The sequence below is a fragment of the Neofelis nebulosa genome, chromosome 2 (genome assembly GCF_028018385.1).
Source record: "Neofelis nebulosa isolate mNeoNeb1 chromosome 2, mNeoNeb1.pri, whole genome shotgun sequence".
NCBI classification, from domain to species: Eukaryota; Metazoa; Chordata; class Mammalia; order Carnivora; family Felidae; genus Neofelis; species Neofelis nebulosa.
The window spans coordinates 180,946,372-180,962,187 of record NC_080783.1 but is presented as its reverse complement, the minus strand read 5'-3'; the positions used below and the strand labels follow the sequence as shown (position 1 = coordinate 180,962,187).

The window sequence follows — 15,816 nt, the reverse complement described above, 5'->3', positions numbered from 1 at the left end:
AAAAATTATCTTTTCTACCACATTATTGTGGTATGGTCCAGTCCCTTCCCTCCTCTGGACCCAAGGCCCTGTCTATAAAATGTGGGGGCTGGATTCATCCTTTTCTAGAGCTGCTTCCAACTGACACGCTCTAATTTTTCTGTTACCTTCTATTCTGTATTAAATTCATGACATGTGACAGGCATTTTTCTAAGGATGAGACCCTTTTTCTCACTTCCTTCTCTCCTCACCCTTGTTATGAATTATGTTGGTCTTTTCTTGTTTAAAAGCTTTGGAAAAAGTGATGTGTTAGGAGGTTTATTTCACATGGCATATTTGAGAGAAAATCACATAAAGGGCTTTGTTTTGTTCCAGCAGCTGAAACAGTAAAACCACCAGAATGACATACAGCGTCATTTTGTACTGCCCTCAAGTGGTGACCCAAATGTCTTCTTGGTTGTAGTTTAAGGAATAAAGTGTTTTCAGAGGAGCCTAACGCAACTGGCTTTGATCGAATCTCTCATAAAGGATGGGCTGAGGCTCATCGTTGTTTTCATCAGCATACAAATCTGTTCTAGTTTCTCCTATCTTTTTTTTTTTTTCCCAACGTTTTTTATTTATTTTTGGGACAGAGAGAGACAGACAGAACATGAACGGGGGAGGGGCAGAGAGAGGGAGACACAGAATCGGAAACAGGCTCCAGGCTCCGAGCCATCAGCCCAGAGCCCGACGCGGGGCTCAAACTCACGGACCGCGAGATCGTGACCTGGCTGAAGTCGGACGCTTAACCGACTGCGCCACCCAGGCGCCCCTAGTTTCTCCTATCTTTAAAGAGCTATTTTATAACCCTGACTCCCTCTCCAGTCCTATTTCTCTGCTTCCCTTCAGAGCCAAATTTTTCAAGAGTTATCAGTATACTCTTTCTAGTTCCTCATTTCCAGTTTATTTTTAAGCTTTTTACTTCAAAATAATTGCAAACTTTCAGAAGAGGTGCACTAATATTATGAAGAATTCCTATACACTCTTCACCCCAATGCACCAGAATTTAATATTTTGCCACAGTCTTTTTGTCTGTGTGTGTTTGCATATGTGTATGAATGCATGCATATATACAAATGTTTCCGGAACCATTCGAATTGTAGTATTTACCCCTAATATCCTAAATATTTGAGTGTGTATTTGCTAAGAACAATGAAATTCTCTCTCTTTTTTAATTTTTTTAAATGTTTGACTATTTTTGAGAGAAAGAGAGAGAGAGAAACAGTGTGAGTGGGAAAGGGGCAGAGAGAGGGAGACACAGAATCCGAGGCAGGCTTCAGGCTCTGAGCTGTCAGTACAGAGCCTGATGTGGGGCTAGAACTCAAGAAATGTGAGATCATGACCTGAGCCAAAGTCATGGTTGACTGGGCCAACCTGGCGCCCCAGGACATTCTCTTATGTACCTGCATTCCTCCCCCCACCCCAAGTATGATGATCAAATTCAAGAAATTTAACATTGATAGAAGTCCTTATATTTAGTACATATTCAAAGTTCACTTATTGGCCTGATTCTGTCCTATCTAGCAATTTTCCCTCTGATCCAGTGCCTGATCCCTAATCATGCATTACATTTAACTGTCATGACTCTTTAGTCTCCTTTAATCTAGAGCAGTTCCCCAGTCTTACATTGTTATTCAAGATATTGACATTTTTGGAAAGTACATACCAATGTTTTGTAGAATTTCCTTCTATTTGGTTTTGTTTCATGTTTAGTTATAATTCTATTTCTTTTTCTTTTTTTTTAGAGGGAGCAGGAATACTACCCAGGGGATGTTATGTCCTCAGTGCATAAGGTGAGGAAAAACATTATGTCACCTGGTCCCATTATTGTTCACCTTTGATCAGTTGGTTAAGATGGCATCTGCCAGGTATTTTCACTATAAAGTTAGCATTTTTTCCCATATAAATAAGTAATTTGGAGAGGTACTTTGAAACTGTGTAAATATCTTGTTCCTCTTCAAATTTATGCTCAAAGTTTTCAACATTCATTGCCAATTGATAGTCTCTACTCCTTCTATGTCTTCAAATGCTGATTATGCTAAAGCTTCTAAATTCATATCTTCATCCCAGACCTCTCTTCTGGGCTCCAAACTTACAACCAACTGCCTAATTGATATCTACTTGGATATTTCACTGACATCTTCAGTTTAACGTGTATAAAATAAAACTCCTGAGCAACATCTGAATTCATTACTCTAAAGGTGGTCAAGTGGTGATTTTATCATTCCATTATTCCACCTACATTTTTAGTTGGCATTATACTGTAAGCAAGATCTTTCCCTTTTCTCCTATTTATTTGTATATTTATTATTGTCAGTATAGACTTATAGATTCTTATTTTATTTAATAGGTTATAATCTATTACTGTCATTATTCATTTTAATGTTCAACTTGTCCCAGATTTGGTCAGTGAGAGCTCCTTCTACTGGCTCCTGTATCCTTTTGACACACACCCATCTTTTTTTTTTTTTTTTAAGCACTTTCTTGCTTTCTGGCGTAATATAGCATCCCAGGTACATCTTTTACTTTTCCTGTCTAGTCTTGGAAATCATCCATCTCCAAAGAGCTCCCCTTTTAGTAGGCAATGGTATTTAGAAACCAAGATCTGGGCACCAGATATACTCATTGTTACTGGGGTATAATTGCTTTTAGGCCTTTTAGGTAAACAGAGCCACAAAGGAAAAATGGCAACTTAACATAGTTTAACTATTTTTAATCATGAATTCATTACTGGCACACTCTAATTCCAATTCAGCACCACAGGGTTTTTTATCCTATTCCTTATTTGCATCTCCTATTCCTTATTTTCCTGCAGTGGGAGCTCTGACTCCCAACAGCATCATTGTCTTTTTTCATTTGCTCAGTGTTGTGCTACACACAAAATAGTTTCAGAATTGTTATATCCATGTCACCTAAAAAGTCTATTTAATTGGATTCAAAATTTCTTTGTAGTTTTGTTTTGTTTTTAGACTAAAGGTATATATGCAAAGTACTGTGTTCAAAATTTATTTGGATTAAGTTTTATTTTCCTTTAGAATGTTTATATTACTTATTTATATATAGTTAGGTTTATTTGTTTTCTATTTATATTAATTTTTAGAATCCCTTTCATTCTTGTAGATTCAAATTTCTGTTTGAATATGTTAAAGTTAACATTGTCAAATACATATGATAACATATGGAATGCTTCGCAATTTGTGTGTCATCTATATGGAGGAGTCATGCCAATTTTCTCTGTTTTGTTTTAGTTTTAGCATATGTGCTGTTCACGTAAGAACACCTTCAATTCATTTTCAGCCTGTTTGATGTTTACTTAGCACCTTCACACACACACTTCACTATTTTTTTATCCTTATATTATTTGACCTTTCCACACTCAACTGACCTAATTTTCTTGAAACACTCTAGTCTCTTGGTTTTTGATTCCACACTCTTCTGGTTCTACTTCCTCTTCACAGGCCTCTCCTCATTCTCCTTGTTTGTTCAACTGCTCCAAAATATGTGGCTGCTCAGGACTCTTCTTGGCTCCCTTCACTTCTCTCTGTATACTGTTTTCCTAGATAATCTCAACTACTTCTGTATCTTTGAATGATAATACTAGGAAGGGAATCTTTGAATGCTGATTATGTCAATGACTTCTAAATTCATGTCTTCATCCCATACCTCTCTTCTGGGCTCCAAACTTATAACCAACTACTTCATTGACATCTACATGGATCTCACTGACATCTGAAGCTTAACATGTCTAAAACAGAACTCCTAATTTCCCTGCCAAACCTGCTTCCTCCAAGCTCCTCCCTCTCGGTAAACGTCACCTCCCTACACCTGGTTGCTCTAGCTAGAAACCACTACTACCACTTTGCGCATCATCTCTTACCTAGGTGACCCATCAGCCTCATAACTGGCTTCTCTTTTATCCCTCACACATTCATTCTCTATACAGTAGCTACCATGATATTTTTGAAAACAAGATAATAATACAAGCTTACATTTGTTGGGTGTTTACTATGTGCCAGGAACTGCTGTAAGCACTTTGTATATATATTACCTTCACAATGGCTCTATGAGGCAAAACCTATCTCAGTTTTATAGAAAAGGAAATTGGGGCACAGAGAGTTTAACTAATTTGCCCAAGGTCACACAGCTGGTATATGGTAGAGTTTAGGTTTGAACCCAGAGTGACTCTTTAGCCTTCAAGTTTATGTACACATGCTACTGGATCATATCACCCAGACTCAAATACTTTCATGGCTTCTCACTGGGGCTCACTGGAACTAGATTCCGAACTCCATACTTAGGCCTGCTGGGTCCTGTGATGTGCCTCCTGCTTACCCCTTCAAATTTATCTCATGCTGTTCCCTTTCCTTGACTTTCCTTCAGCCACATGGCTTGTTTTGTTTTCTGTTTGTCAGTTTCCTTGAACATGATAAGCCATTTCCTGCCAGTCGACATTATTTATCCTCCACTTCAAACACTCTTCTCCTTGGCTTCTTCTCATTCTTCAGGTATCACTTTAATGATATGTGATTCCCTTACCATGCTGTTTCTTAAGTGGCTCCCTTGCTGGTATGTTCTATCTCAGCTTCATATTTGTTTTCTTTTTAGCCCTTAAAACAATTTGTAATTATTTGTTTACTTGTTTTGTCTCTCTTCCCCACTAAAATTAAGTGATATAAAGACAGAGGCTGTGTCCTAGTCACTTTTGTGTATTCTGAGCCTAACACAGTGCCTTGTTCATAGAAGGAACCCTAGAAATATTTGTTGAATAAACATATGTTATCATTTTCTACTTTATAGCTTCCATTTACTCATAATTTCTGCCTCCTCATCACTTTGGTTTGTCACAGCCTAGACTCTGTCTCCTCTCTCATATACCCCTACTCAACCTCATGGCCTCTCTTTTTGCATCCTTTTAGTCATAGTTTTAGTGCTACTAATTGCCTCAATCACCTCATGTTTCCCAATTTAAATTTCTGAAAGAGAAATATTTATTTGTCCAACTCATTTTTTAGGAGACAGACATTTGTAGGTCATTGGCAAGCTCATGAGTTGCTTGCCTTTGGGTCAGATTCCTAGTCCTGGTCCAAACAGTTGTGTGGGGCAGGGTGTATGTGTGTGTGTGGGCGGGGATATTCTGCACAGCACTGCCTTTCCGATCAGGCACAATGATTAATATTTGAGCACAAGTGGCAGCCACAGCAGCAGCAGTGGCAAATAGTTAATCAGGCCCCACTTAAGGGTCAGGTTCTCCAACAGTTGCTCTCTAGGAGGCAGGTCTCAGGTTATCTTGAGTCCTGTGTACTCTCCCTCTGAAAATAGTAAACACAAATTGAAAGCCCTCACATTTACACAGCATTTCTAAAACTAAAAAAGAGTATCTGCATCCATCTGTATTTGTTAGTCTAGCAACCCTGTGAGGCCAAGAATATTGTCTCCACTTTATAAATAAGGAAACTGAGGCTCAATTTCCTTGCCCAAAGTCAGACACATACTAAATAAGAGCCAGCATCAAATCCCAGGTCTCTAAACTCCCATGATGGGCTCCTTTCACTGTATCTAAAGAAACTGGATGATGATTGAAGTTTCCTCTAAAATAGCACCATAGGTGGCTCCATGGGCTGTGGGTTCCCAATATACTTATCAAGTACCTAAGGGTTTACAAAGCACCTACCATGTACCAGGCACTCTGCTTTACAAATACTATCTCAGTTCAACCTCATAATACTTGGGTGAGGTAGATATTCTAATCCCCACTGAGGAAATGGAGATTTAACAGATTAGATTACTGTTCCAAGTTCAAGATCTAGTATATGGCATGGCTGGGATTCTAATTTAGATCTTTCTGACTCCAAAGCCCATCTTCCTTACATTACACTAGACTGTATCCCTTCTTCTTCCCAACTGTGTTGCCTTGGTCAAGTTACTTAATTTATGTGACCTTGTATTTCCTTATCAGTAAAATGGGGATATGAGTACCTAATTCATGGGATTATCATAGGTTTATGAGCAAACATGTGGTAAAATAGCCTATTCCAGTAAACATAGCAGGTACATACTTTCAGTTTTGTGTGAATCTAAATCTACACGTGTGAAAAAATATATAATTATCAACTTTAGTTGCCCGTAATGATCAGGATCTCTTGTGAGATTCTATTCTGTCGACAAATATTCCTGATTCAAATTCTGAAGACATAGGGCCCTGACAACAGTTATTCTCTAAGAAAACAGAGCAAGTCAATGTACTTCAGAGATGAGAAAGAACCTACACTCAGCCTAGCCATAATATAGCAGAATGGAAATTAATAAGTGCTCAATAAAGAGATCTGAGTATGTGTCTCAGAAGCTTAAGAATTTCTTTAAGGCCAGGGCATTTAACATATAGTCTGATTTAATCCCACCACAACTTTAAGAGATAGGTGTTCTTGTGACCTCCATTTTTCAGGCGCAGAGAGTTTAAGTGATCTGCCTAAAGTCACACATCTAAATTGAGGTAGACAAGGAACTGGAGCCCAGTTTGGCACTATTGCACTGAACTTTCAGCTGTGTGCAGTCTGGCAAGTCTGCTAACAAGTTAACCTGCTCTGCACCTTCAGGGCTCTTTGGATGGAAACTTACTCTCAGGTCAAACACCCTTCTAACATCTTGCCCACTCATTGTTCTCAGGAAAGAAAAATCAGTTCCACAAGCATCAGCACAATTTAGGGAGAATGCTGGCTAGAATGGCACTTCCCCATATAATAATACAGATAAATACCATCAATAAATACAGACAAACAATACAAATACATACAGATAAGTAATACCATGTGAGAAATGCAAGAGCAAGAATAATAACTAATCTTTGTATAGTACTTTATAATTTATAAGAGATATGATACCCAATTCTCCACATATCGCCCCTTTGAGATAGGTATTATCATTGCCATTTCACAGATGAAGAAACTGAGGCTTAAGAAGTTGATTTAGTATGAAGAAGTGGACATATACTGTTTTGTGTTTTCCCAGACTCCATTCTTCCTTTTGGTAATGACACCCCGCGTTTCCTTTAGAGATCAAGTACCTTCCATCACAGCAACGTGATTAGATCAATGTGAACACATGACACATCAGATCTTTGGATGTCAAGCTTGGAACTTTTGTTTAAGCTTTTATTCAAGCCATTAAGAGAGAGGAACTCTCTCTGGAGACTGAAGTTAGTGGCCACTACCACAGTAAATACAATGTTATGTATAAATTTTAAACCTGCCAAAGAAAATCCAGTCTAGCCAGTGGAAAGTAGAAATGGAAATTTAAGATAAAAAGGAATGTACAGTAAATGGATGGTGGGACTAAATCTTAGTATATAGTCATTACATTAAATGCAAATAAGTTAACCTCACCAATTGGATTTTTAAAAATTACATCCAATAATAAATTGGCTGTAAGAGACACACTTAAAACATGAAAAGATAGGGGATGCCTGAGTGACTCAGTAGGTTAAGTGTTCGATTCTTGATCTTGGTTCAGGTCAAGATCCCACGGTTCATGAGTTAGAGCCCCACGTTGATCTCCACACTGACAGTGCAGAGCCTACTTGGGATTCTCTCTCTCCCTCTCTCTCTCTGCCCCTCCCCTGCTTGCTTTCTCTCTCTCTCTTTTAAAATAAATAAACACTAAAAAAGGAAAAAATATAAAAATATATGAAGATTAAAAATAAAACGATGAAAAGAGATACACTAGGCAAATATGAACTGGGTTGTGATCTTAATTCTGTCAAAAAGAAATTTTAGTTTCAAAAGGTAAAAAGTGATAAAAAGTAATTATATATTCATTAAAGAAACAATAAGCAAACCCATAGGTGCACTTAATTACAGAGTATTAAAATACACAGAACCGCAGAGAGAAATAGATGCATAATTATAGCTGCAGATTTTAATATCTCCCTCTCAGAAACTGGTCTATCAAGGCTGGAATACTATAATTACCATATTTTGACAATTCTACACCTTATACAAAGTTAGACTCTGGGAGAATTAAAGACATAATAAATATTTAAAAATATATTTTTAAAATAGGAAACATAGTTTGTGAGAAGAGAAAGGTGAAACTTCAAAATCACAGACTATGACACAATAATGTTGATGAATAATCAGGATTCCCATTCAACAAAAAACTGTGGACAAAGTAACTAGATGAGAAAATGGGAGAAGATATTTGAAATACTTAGGATACAAAACTCTTGCAAATAAAGAAGACAGCAACCTCTAGAGAAAAATAAGCAAAAGATATGAACAGAGAAGAAACCTACAAATCAAAAAGCATGTGAAGAGATGCTTAAAAAAATCAGAGAAATGTTAATTAAAACAGCAATGTGCTATGGTTTTATATCAATTAAACTATAAAAATCAGAATGTTTGATGCCTGCTGGTGGCTGGAAGGAACCCTTATGCATGGTGACAGGAGTATGGACTGCTATAGCCACTGTGGAAAGGAATTTGACATAAGTTAAGAGAATTATGAACTCACATACTCTATGAGCCCATAGCCACTCCTGGGATATATCTCAAAGAAATTCTTATGCGGACACACAAAGGATTAAAATGTTAATTGCAGTATTATTTATGAAGGCAAGGACTTAAAGACTACATGTTTGGTGGTCTATCACCGGAGACTAGATAGCTAAAATGTAGTAAATTTTATATCGTGAAGTTACATAGCAGTCAGAAGCAATGCATTAGATGTATACACAGCAACATGAATGCATTTTAAAAACAGTGCTCAGTAAAAAATCTGAAGAAACACAATGAGATTTAAATACTGTACCATTTGCATAAATTAAAATACATCTATAGAAAATAAAAATTCACATTTCATATGAACATATACAAATGAAAAGGTATACACCAAATAGAACACAGTTGCCTTTGTGGGGTCCAAGGAAAGGGATAAAAGAGAAAAAACAAATAACAAATAAGACTTAAATGTATAAACACTGGGGCACCTGGGTGGCTCAGTCGGTTAAGCATCTGACTCTTGATTTAGACTCAGGTGCTGATATCGCTGTTGCGAGATCAAGCCCCATTTTAGGCTCAGCACTAGGCATGGAGCCTGCTTAGGATTCTCTCTCTCTCTCTCTCTCTCTCTCTCTCTCTCTCTCTCTGTTCCTCCCCCCACTCATGCATGCTTGCTCATGCTCTTTCTCTCTCTCTCTCTCTCTCTCTCAAAGTAAATAAATAAACATTTTTTAAAAGTATTATCAGTGACCTAAGATGATAAAATGCCATGTACTGAGGAGAGTGATTAACTAAAACCTCTACATCTCCAGTCAAACCAGCCAATCAACAAATGGACATAAAACTGGAAGAAAAGACAGTAAGTATTGTATAGTTGCCCCTGGATTTGGGGATAATGAGAAATTTTTATATTCTACTTAATACATTTGTAGAATCAAAATTTTTTACATTGAACACCTGTTACTTTCTAAAATAAAATATATAAGATTTTTATATAATATAATATATTATATAAATTATATAATATAATTATAATATATGTTATATAAAGTATATAATATATTATATTATAATATATAATTTATGGAACATATAATATAATTATAAATTATATAATAAAATAAAATAAAATAAAATATATAAGATTTTTAAAGTTTATTAATTTTGAGAGAGAGAGAGCACAAGCAGGGGAGGGGCAGAGAGAGAGAGAGAGAAAGAGACAGAGACAGAGAGAATCCTAAGCAGGCTCTGCACTTTCAGCACAGATCCCAACATGGGGCTGGATCCCAGGAACAATAAGATCATGACCTGAGCCAAAATCAAGAGTTGGACGCTTAACTGACCAGAATTTAAAAAAAAAACAACAAAAAAACAAAAAACTTCATCTGGAGATTTAGGTTTCAGTGGTAGAATGGTAGTATTCAAAAGACAAGACCTGAAAGGAAATACAAAAAATTTCAAAGTCTGTGCAGAATGAGTGGAACTATGCATGCATTTTTCTCTTGTTAAATTACCTTAGTTTTTTAAATAATGCTACAATCTATCAAAATAAAGGCAAGGAAATTTAACAAAGGTAAAAGCAACAGCTTAAAAAAATTTTTATGTAGACTTTAATGTTTATTTATTTTTGAAGGAGAGAGAGAGACAGAGTGTGTGTGGGGGAGGGGCAGAGAGAGAGGGAGACACAGAATCTGAAGCAGGCTCCAGGCTCCCAACTGTCAGCACAGACCCCGACGCGGGGCTTGAACTCACAAACCGCGAGATCATGACCTGAGCTGAAGTTGGACGCTCAACCGACTGAGCCACCCAGGTGCCCATATATATACTTTAAAGTAAGCTCTGAGCCCAAAGTGGAGCTAGGCTTGATTGAACTCACAACCCCGAGATCAAGAGTTGTATGCCCCAAAGTAGCAGCTTTAAAAAATCTTTGAATAGATCCTTATTGTTTATTCTCTCCCCCCACCCAAATTTTGCATGAAAATCAGTATCTTTATCTGGTGATATTTGAAAATACATATCAATTGGTAGAGCATATGCCTAACTAATTAGAACAGATATTGGCAGTAGATGAGATGCTCTCATCAGACTGGAATGCCTAAAATATAGATTACCCACAAGCCAGTCCTCTAGCCCTAACACAGTGTTCAGACACAGGCATCTAAAGCCTTGCCCTTTTTCACAATGGGAAGACTCTTATGTTATAGAAAGAGGTATAAAAATGAGGGATGCCCAAAAAAGCCACTCTATAAAATGCCACTTTGGCATAAAGATTATTTTGAGTGAAAAGCACTTGAAAAACAGCAGATACAATAGGGACATTCTGATCTCTTTTCTTCCTGAAAACAGTAGATAGAACTCCTGTGTGAGAGCTGCCCTTGAGCTGCTAGGAGAAAAGAAACACTCTTATGAAGGACAGAAAGTTGAGATTAAGAGGATTCTGTACAAACAGACCTTGTTAAAATAATTCTTATCTTCCTATAGCCTCCCTGAACATTTTAGTTATTTTTCCACAATTGCCTCTCTTTGTTCAACCTATTATAAAAGCATTTAAGCTTTGCCCCTTCTTTGGGTCTTCATTTCCTTATGAGGGCTCCTGTGTCCCATAAAAGTTTATATTAAATAAATGTGTATGCTTTTCTCCTGTTAATCTGTATTATGTCAATTAAATGTTCAGGCCCAGTCAAAGATCCTAGAGGGTAGAGGCAAAGTTTTGCCTCCTCTACTAAGTCCAGTTTCCCAAGCCAGAATGTTCCAAAGATTGTAAGGCTCAGAAACTACACTAGGCACCAACCTATAACAAAAAAGGAGATGGAATACTTGCTACTTCTTCCTGACTCACCACCCAACTCCTGTTATCTAGGTGCCCTAATCTTTGACCCTGAAATTTGGTCCACACATCTCCTTCTCCATCAGACAGACTCTTACACATTCTTGAAGATCTGGCTCAAAAGTCACTTCCTTCATGAAATCTTCCCTGAAAATACCAGCCAGAGTTTTGTTCAGTCTTTCAACTAATATTTATTAAGTACCTATGGTGTTCCAGACCCATATTATATTTGTATCCCTGTGCTATCATATGACAGCTGTGCCTGGCCTGACTCCCCAGCTAGACTGGGATTAGTCCTTGGTATACTTCTAGTAAAACAAAGGCAGGAAGGAGTCAGCATTTAATCCTCACAGCTAAGTCTGCAGTAGGTCCCGTTATTAACCCTGTCTCACAAATGTGAAAAATGAGGCATAGGAAAGTTAGATCACTTGCCCAAGATAATACAGCTGATAAGTAAACAGAGCCATGAATCAAGCACAGTGACCTCAAACAACTGGCAAACACACTAACTGTATCACTTCTGAAAATGAAAAGGCTGTCACACTGAACTCAATTGTTTGTCTGTATGTTTGTTTTTTGGGAAATTTTTGAAAAGAGGAAGATGACTTTTCGTTTATCTTAAAATGGTATTTATTCTGTATCTGCTATCTGTATTATCTGTATTCAATATAATGTAGATCCACTCATTCAATCAACAGCCTAGTACAATGAAAGGATAAGCTTTGGAATCAGACAAACTTGAGTTCAGATACTGGTCCTGTCCCTTACCAGCAGCTTGACCCTAAGCAAATGACTTGCCTGTTCTAAGCAGTTTCTGCATCTGTAAAACGAAGCTAATAATGGTATCCTCTACAATTGCTGCCATGAGGATTGAATAAGCACACTGAAGGAACTCCTCAAATTTATGGGAAGTGCTTTGCAATCTGTAAAGAGCTATGTGAATGCCCATGATAATGTTGTTATGAGCAGGTGGTAAGAAGAGATAAGTGTAAGACTAGCAAACCTGCAAATGAGTAACAATTATTTAAAAATTAGGGCACAAAACAACAGAGAAGCAAAAGGACTTTCACAAAGTACCTTCTTTATGTTAAGAGGAAGTCTAATTTTGTTTTTAAGTGCTTGCTACATCTGTAAGAAGAAAACAACATCACCCACAGGTATAACCATCAGAACGACTCAGTAAATATTAAGTAATACAGATATTCATTTATTTTATTATTTTAGAGAAAGAGAGAGCATGTGAGCAGGGGAGAGGGACAGAGGGAGACAGAGAGAGAGAGAATCCCAAGCAGTCTCCACGCTCAGTGTGGAGCCTGATGTAGGGCTCTATCCCACGACCCTGGGATCATGACCTAAGCCGAAATCTAGAGGAAGATGCTCAACCAACTGAGCCACTCAGGTGCCCCAGGTAATACAGATATTTAAACAAAATAAAATTCCCTGGAAGTACTAAGATAAATTGAAAGTGAAGATCAAGTTTATACAGAAGTTTATTTACCAACAATTAATTTCATAAACACCATGATAATGATAGTAGGAATAGTGATTATTTGTTGACTATATATTTATATCAGGCACTGTACACACATGACTATTTAATCCCTGCAATAACTTCATGAAATAGGAATTCTCACTCCCTTTCCAGTGACAATGAAATAGGAGCCCCAAGAGGCTGATGTGACTTTCCTAAGGTCATATAGAGCAAAGGAGGTAGAGTAGAAAAACAAATCCAAAGTCTGGTCAAAAAGAGCAAGTAGGGGTGCCTGGGTGGCTCAGTTGGTTGAGTGTATGACTCTTGGTTTTGGCTCAGGTCATGATCCCAGTGCCATGGGCTTGAGCCCCACATCAGGCTCCATGCTGAGTGTGGAACCGGCTTAAGTTTCTCTTCCTCTCCCTCTGCCCCTCTCCCCACTTGCTCTCTTTCTCTCTCTCTCTAAAATACAAAATAAAAAAAATTAAATTAGGGGCGCCTGGGTGGCTCAGTTGGTTAAGTGTCTGACTTCAGCTCAGGTCATGATATCGCGGTTGGTGGGTTCGAGCCCCATGTCAGGCTCTGTGCTTTTGATTCTGTGTCTCCCTCTCTCTCTGCCCCTCCCCCACTCATGCTCTGTCTCTGTCTCTGACTCTCTCTCTCAAAAATAAACATTAAAAATTTGTTAAAGCAAATTAAATTAATAACATTTTTTTTTAAAAAAAGAGCAAGTAATTTTGCTCTCCAGATTTGGCCAACCTCATGAACATTTCTCCTTCTAAGCAACATCATTTGCCTCTGAATGTAAGGTGTTTTGTTTTTGTTTTTGTTTTTGTTTTTGTTTTTGTTTTTTTTTACCAGATTACAGTTCATCCTTCTGGTCAACACAGACTTCTTCATTTTTACCCAGAAACACACTTTCAGCATCATCTTCCTTCCGCTGCCTGTCATTTCCTGGGTCCTTGGCAGAATCCTCTTCACTTCCCTCTTCTTCAACTCGCCAGATGTCATCTTCCCATTCCTTCTCCTTTTCTTTTTTCTTCTTGACTTCTCCTTCCTGTTTTATTTTTTTCCATCTCTTCATACAGTTTTATCCATTGCTTCTCTTTGTCCTATTTAGAATATGGAATTTCAAAATAATTTACAGATAGTATAAACAAAGTTAACCCACTTTAGAAATGTCTGGTGTCTTCCCAAACTCTTAAAGATTTCTGGGATGGTGTTTGTTTACATACAAATTTTCAGTCTGTGTGTGTGGTGGAGAGAACTCTGTGTATGTGTGTAATTTGTTCATAAGTAAAATTGGTTCAGATTCAGCAATCATGTACTGAATGCCTACAGCGTTGCTAAGAATAGTGCTAGACAATTTATACACATTATTTCTATTCCTCACAACAATGTATGAGGTAAATGTTACTAGTTCCACTTCCTAGATGAAGGATCTAAGGTTCGGGCTGATTAAATGCCTTGCCCAAGCTGTATAGCTAGTGAGTGGTAGAACCAGAATTAGAAATCCAGGCTTTCTGCATCTGAGTCTTGTCCTGTCTCTGCTATTTCCAGTGACACAATCTTAGGGAACTCTTTGAATTTGCTTTTGACCTGTGATCAGTACAAACTTGTATGAAGTCAGAAATGAGACTCCTTCTATGTTCTCCAATGTGTTCATCTAGGTCCCAGAATTTGATCCCTAAAGCCAATTTCATAGATTTTCCTACTCAGAAGGTCACTAAGGAAGGGACACAGTCCACATTCCTCCAGATGCTTTAGATGAGCATCTGGGCCAAGTGGTCTTTTACTCAGTTTTGGGGGATAAGACTAGACTGAGAACCTGCATGCCCAGTAGGTGGTGATCTTCTAGAATCCTTTTGTGTGGAAATGCTTGGCATCTCGTTTGTGTTTCCCACATTATTAGACGCAAAAACATTCTCTTTCATTCAGGCCTTCATTTTCTTATGTCTGGAAAGCAGTGGCTACAATTTAGGTCTCTATTTCTCCCCTTCCCTCTCATGGCTCTACTCATTCATCAGCTTCCACCCTCCTTTCTTTACCAAAACTGCTCTTGCCAAAGGTAACCAGAGACCTCCAATTCCACCAGTTTCTCAACTCCACTTGAACCTACAACAATCCATTGAGCCTATCTATTTTTCATTTGACCTCAACCAACTCATGTCCTCCCTTTTCTCCTTTCTTTATTTTTGTGTGATTGCTCTCTTGCAAACATCCTCAATTCCCTTGCCCTCCCTTAGGTAGGCAAACCCTCAACTCTGGTTAAATCCAACTCTACATGCCTGCATCAAAGCAGAGAAAATAGCTAGAGAAAACAATAAAACCAAACTACTTGTTCTCATTATAAACTCATTATGACTAAACTCAGGCGAGCCCTTAGTGCTAGTGAGTGAGCCCACTATATTCTGTGATTGATTCACTTTCCTTCTACTTGGATAACTATTTCTCACCTTCTTTTCCTCCTCAGACCTCCAATACATCTTTCCCAATCTCAAGTTAAGTTGTTGGCCTTACTTCCTATTTCACAATCAGAAGAAACTTTCCACATATTCTGTGACAGCCATGGAGTTATGCCACTTGGATTTCCCTTGAAGAAGAGCCTGTCAGTCATTTGTGAGGAGTGCAGTGAGCTGCTGGCGTGTGGCAGTAACACCTGGGGGTCCACTGCTGCATTTGAACCCAAGACATTCTGTTTCAAAGCAGCCCCTAGCCAGTGGTTGAGCATGGAGGGGGTGCTGGGGTCTGGCCATTTCTAACAGAGTACTCCTCTATAGGCAGTCTTTCTACTGGAGCCCTGTTGGGTAAGTGAGTCTTTCTCAGAGCTGTGCTGCACTCACAGAAATTCTTACCCAATCCTCTTTCCCCCCTCTTCTTTTACAGGTGCCAGACTTTTCTGCCTATTTCTGTACCCTTCACCCTTTATCTCTCCCACACATTATTCCCAGTAAATAGCCTACATTTCTAGCTCTGTCTTGGAATCTGATTCCCAAAGAATCCAACTG

General features: G+C 38.1%; 1 non-coding gene across 1 annotated transcript; it reads right to left on the bottom strand.

Moving 5' to 3' along the window:
* Positions 1-3,190: 3,190 nt before the first annotated feature.
* Positions 3,191-3,298, bottom strand: LOC131505844 (U6 spliceosomal RNA). The gene has a single exon (XR_009258607.1). It is a non-coding gene; the product is annotated as a U6 spliceosomal RNA (small nuclear RNA).
* Positions 3,299-15,816: the final 12,518 nt, after the last annotated feature.